This window comes from Mobula birostris, chromosome 9, assembly GCF_030028105.1.
Source record: "Mobula birostris isolate sMobBir1 chromosome 9, sMobBir1.hap1, whole genome shotgun sequence".
In the NCBI taxonomy this organism is placed as follows: Eukaryota; Metazoa; Chordata; class Chondrichthyes; order Myliobatiformes; family Myliobatidae; genus Mobula; species Mobula birostris.
In genome coordinates, this window is record NC_092378.1 from 154738436 (window position 1) to 154744435 (window position 6000).

The following is a 6000-nucleotide window of genomic DNA, read 5'->3' on the forward strand; positions in this document are numbered from 1 at the left end:
TGCCATTTCTTTGCCCATTCTCCTAATCTGTCTGAGTCCTTCTGTGGCCTCTCTTCTTCTTCAGAACTACCTGCCCTCCATCTACCTTGTCATTAATGAAAATGTACTTGCACCAAGCCTAAAACTGGATCCTCAACTTCCTCATTGGGAGACCAGAGTCAGTACAGATCAGGAATAACATCTCTCTGCCGGCAATCAACATTGGCGCACCTCAAGGATGGATCTTGTCACACTGCTCTACTCTCTCTATGTCCATGATTATGTGGCTAGGTACAGCTCAAATGGTATCTAAATTTGCCAATAACAACTGTTGGTAGAATTTCAGATGGCAATGAGAACGCAGATCAGCTGGTTTGAGTGTCCCAACGACCACCTTACACTCAATGTCAGCAAGAGCAAGAAGTTCATCATGGACTTCTGGAAGCAGAAGTTCAGAGGTCACCATCTTAAGAGGGCCGGCATCTAACACATTGATGCAATCACAAAATGACACACCAGTGGCTCTACTTCATTAGGAGTTTGAGGAGATTTGGTATGTCACCAAAGACTTACAAAGTTCTATAGCTGTTTGATGAAGAGCACTCTGACTGGTGTGGAGGCTACAGTGTGTACAGGATGGCAAAAGGCTGCAGAGGGACGTAAACTCATGGACACAACCCTCCCCACTGAGGACATATTCATGAGGCAGTGCTTCATGAAGGCATCATCTATCACTCGGGACCCTCAGCATCTGGGACATAGAAACATAGAAACTAGGTGCAGGAGTAGGCCATTCGGCCCTTCGAGCCTGCACTGCCATTTATTATGATCATGGCTGATCATCCAACTCAGAACCCTGCACCAGCCTTCCCTCCATACCCACTGACCCCCGTAGCCACAAGGGCCATATCTAACTCCCTCTTAAATATAGCCAATGAACTGGCCTCAACTGTTTCCTGTGGCAGAGAATTCCACAGATTCACCACTCTCTGTGTGAAGAAGTTTTTCCTAATCTCAGTCCTAAAAGGCTTCCCCTTTATCCTCAAACTGTGACCCCTCGTTTTGGACTTCCCCAACATCGGGAACAATCTTCCTGCATCTAGCCTGTCCAATCCCTTTAGGATTTTATACGTTTCAATCAGATCCCCCCTCAATCTTCTAAATTCCAACAAGTACAAGCCTAGTTCATCCAGTCTTTCTTCATATGAAAGTCCTGCCATTCCAGGAATCAATCTGGTGAACCTTCTCTGTACTCCCTCTATGGCAAGGATGTCTTTCCTCAGATTAGGGGACCAAAACTGCACACAATACTCCATGCTCTGTTCTCATTTCTACCTTCAGGGAGAAGCTCCACACTCAACAGCTTCTTCTTCTCTGTAAGCAGATTTCACAACAGTCCATGAAAATTACAGAAGACCTACATTTCCCTCAGGGGTTTGATGATGTCAGTAGTAGAGGGGAGATGAGGAAAGACAGTTTCATTCTGGGAGTGTAGACTCATTGGCCACAAGACCATAAGATATAGGAGCAAAATTAAGTCATTTGCCCATTAAGTCTTTGTCATTTCACTATGGCACATCCACTCTATCAAGATCTTTCACCATTTGATAGGTTTCAATACAGTCACCCCTCATTCCTCTGAACTCTAGTGAATACAGGCCCAGAGCCATCAGACAGTCTTCATATGACAGGCCATTCAATCTTAGAATCATTTTCATGAACCTCCTTTGAAGCCGCATTACCAGAAACCCTCATCAGATTTAAACGGCACTTGAATGTGTAGGTGAAGTGCAGAGGTCTCAGGACTGCACACGGGATTAAGTTGGATAGCTTACTTCTGACAGGTGTTGGGACAACGTGCCATATTTTATTATTTGACAGTATTCTCAGATCCCACACCAGGTTCAGGAACAGTTATTACCCCTCAACCAACAGGCACTTCCTTCTACTACAGAAGGACTTAAAACAGATTAGGAGAATGGGCAAAGAAGTGTCAGGAAGTGTATGGTCATGCATTTTGGTAGAGGAAATGAAAGGGTTGACTGTTTCCTAAATGGAGAGAAAATACAAAAAACTGAGGCACAGAGGGACTTGGGAGTCCTTGTGCAGGATTCCCTAAAGGTTAATTTGCAGGTGGAGTCTGTGGTGAGGAAGGCAAATGCGATGTTAGCATTCATGTCAAGAGGACTAGATTATAAAAGCAAAGATGTAATGCTGAAACTTTATAAAGCACTAGAGAGGCCTCACTTGGAGTATTGTGAGCAGGTCTGGCCCCTTATCTTAGAACACATGTGCTGAATCTGGAGAGGGTTCAAAGGAGGTTCACGAAAATGATTCCCGGATTGAATGGCTTGTCATACGAAGAGCATTTGATGACTCTGGGCCTGTATTCACTGGCATTCAGAAGAATGAGGGGTGACCTCATTGATAGAGTGGATGTGGAGAAGATGTGATAAATTCACTCACCCCAACACTGAACCATTCCCACAACCTATGGACTCACTTTCAAGGACTCATTATCTCAAGTTCTTGATATTGTTTATTTATTTTTTTATATATGCAGTTTGTTTGTCCAACTGGTGTGAACTTTTAAAATTTATTCTATTGTGTTTCTTTGTATTACTGTGAATGCCTGCAAGAAAGTGAATCTGAGGATTGTGTATGTTGAAAGATGTACTTTGATAATAATTTAACTTTGAACGAACTATATTTTGAAGGTACAGAAAACAGCTGGAGCTCATCACTCTGAACACAGGAGGTGGATCAACTGAGACATTCAAGAGTAAGGCGAGTAGTTTTGTATTTGTTGGGTAAGTTCTTCAGGGGATGTAGGGAGAATGCAGGATTGAAATGGTGAATGTTTCATTCAGAACCCAAGAATTAATCACATGGTTTTACAGAAACTGGCATACCAATCAGAGAATATTTTTAATACAGCCACATACGATCCGAATTCAGCTCCTTCCAGGGAATTAAATATTGCAGGACATGAGGATAAAGGGAAGATTAGAGAACATTCGTAGTACAGGCAATCTCCCTGATCCTTCTCCTCGACACTACTTTGCTGGTAGCAAGTTAATAAATTTGGTGGAATAGGGAGACCTACTCATTTCCTACAAAGCTCAGAATTTGAAATCCTGACAGACGCTTAATACTTCTTTTCACCACACAGCACATAGTCAGTTACAGTATTTAAACACATACTCCTCAGAGTTACAGTGTTTAAACAGGCTGATTGTAATTCAGGAGGGAGCCGAGGCATTTTAACCCTTGCCCAGGCTTCAGCTGTGACAGGTACTTGCTGCTGCGTCTCCACAGGCTAACAGCACTTCCTCAACTTCTTGGCCCCATCAACTCCCAAATGCCTCAGGCCAAACATGCACTTGGATCATCATTTATTTAAAAGTCATATCTACATTTTTTTTTTATAAAATGCAATTATAAAAGACTTGAATTCTGCAGTGGAATGTCACAGAATCAAAATGGGTTCAACACGAAGAGTAAAACCAGTGTATAGATTTAATACACTTCTCATTGTAAGTGTTCAGGCACAAAACAGTCTCATATTTACATCCAGAAACACTGACGCAGCCTTGGTGAAAGCTGGGATCTGTTTATAATCACATCACTGTACACTTGTACAAAGTATCACCATAATCCTAAAAAAATAAACAAGAGTCTGCTTTGTACAGGGTGTGAGCTGGTCCAGTGCAGCTCAGGTCTGGGACATACGCTTGCAGTGACTACAGACACGGGCATTCTCTGTACACTTTGTAAACACAGCCTCGAACTGCTACACACAAACTGGTTGGCCACGCTTTCCAATGGGAAAACCAGCAGTGCGAGCTGTGGTACGAGTCACATTAACTCTGTACGTCGGAAGGAATTCCCTTTTGCGTACAGTGATAGAAATACCTCAGTGCAGTTCAATCACACTGCAGAGAAAGCATTCTTCAACGAGGGAAGGAAGCAGCAGGGCAGAAGACTCCGTAGTCAGGGACAGGGTCTCCAACAATACGGAATCCCACAATCTCACCGAGACGGTCCACCAATTCCAGGGGCTTTGGCTTTGGACTCTGAGGGAGGCCTGACGCAGGGCTGAGACAAGTGAAACCATCATTTGGTGATCAGGGCTCTCTCTCGCCGCTAAGCGGACAGCCAGTTGAGGCCGACGTCACACTGATGAGGAGACAGCACTGGCAAAGTGGGGAGGAGCAAAGCAGAATGAAACAGTTTGTGAACTGAGGTGACTGGACCCTTCAGAAAAGGTTGAGGTGCAACACGGTGCCTTTACCCCAACACGAGGCGACAGAACTAACAGCCCCAACCCAAGGATACCATGTCCAACCACAACCACATTTCACATGGTCCAATGAAATGAAAACTGGACATCGCTAATTACAGAGTACCACTTCTTCCTGTACAATGTGCAGCAAAAATGTAAAAGAGTCTTAAAAAGCCACAGGCTTAGAGCAATGGACAAAATAAAATGGAAGACTGGATCACCACAGACATTGACTGAATTAAACAACACAGCCCAGAAAGGTGGAAATGTGGACTGGTCAGCTCTAGCACTCAGATGTGTCCAGGGCTTAGCAGAGGAGTATCACGACCACTCCCATTGTGGTACGAGGGCCAGTACTAGGCACTCGGTTGGAGGAGAGCAGGTAGCAGGGAGTCTCAGCCCAGCACGTCACCTCCTAATCACAGGGCTCTACTTTTTTCCTGCCCTGCGCCTCATAGGACCAATCGAGGGAAGAAAGACTGGCTGTTGCAGACAACTACGCAGTGCCCTACTTGCAGATCTGCAGGAGCTCCCTGGCTTGGGTGGAAACGTACCTCATTTTGTTCCACCTGAATACTCAGAGTCCAGAATTTAAATGGAGATTGAAAGATTACTAGCAGCTTTTTTAAACAAATTTAATGAAAATGCTGAGAATTGTGGAGCTGGCTTCATGATAAAAACAGCTGCAGACAGGGATGGATTTTGTGTGGTAGGTCAGGTCCAGAGTGACACACGTTGGAAGGAATGATGCACCCCAGTGAAGAGGCTTGGTGAATCCCTAGAGCCAAGCCCGGTCATCGAGTTGTTGGGGTTCCTTCAGCTCTGTGGTAATTTGAGGCTTAGTTCCGGGGATTCACCAAGCCTCAAATTACCATAGAGCTGAAAGGACCCCAACAATTCAGTGACTGGGCAAGGTTTTGAACAAAGATGTCTGCTGCTCACACACAGGTAACCAAGTATTAGGCTCTAAGTGAATTCAATTGAAAAAGCCCTTTTTTCAGACACATTATCTTTGTACCTACAACTTTAAAGGTGGAACGATTGCTTCTTTGGGGGAGAAAAAGTTTAATCTTCAAGTATAAAGGAGGCTTTACCACCCATTTAATACATTCAGCCCAGGCGGTCTTAAACACTACAGCTGGCAAAGTGCCCAGAGTACATTGGCCAGCATCATGGCTCAGGGTTTCTGCGAATTCCACAGTACTGATCTGCTCCAGAAACCCCACTAACTTTCGGTTTGTCATGTGCCCACTCCTGATCTCCTCAACATGAAGGTCCAGACAGAGGAACACCACACACACACTCACACATGCTTCTCCCATTATTCTCTAATCTTCATCTCTTCCACTGCCACTCCTCATGAGAATCCTCATGCCCCCAAACACATCTCTGCAGCAAGTGTCTGGGCAGAGGTACTGGCAGTGCTAGGGGCGTTGGGCAAAGTCAAGTGGGAAAACACCTGGCCCAGGGGAGCTGGTGGTTGGATCTTCCTGTCAGAATCTAAGCGATGAAAGCCCACCTTAGTTCAGACACCAGTCCTAAACTGAGAGGCTTAAACCAATGGCAATAAAAGGCTTGGTCACTTGCGTGTGGGTCACTCATTTCAAGCACTCCTGCTCCCTCTGACAGACCCTCGGTGAATGGGGAGGGGACACATGACACAGACCAACAGAAACAAGTTCTGTAAGGGAGCAATGTTGCAAAGTTGAGTGGAAGTCTAATGAAAACAATATAAA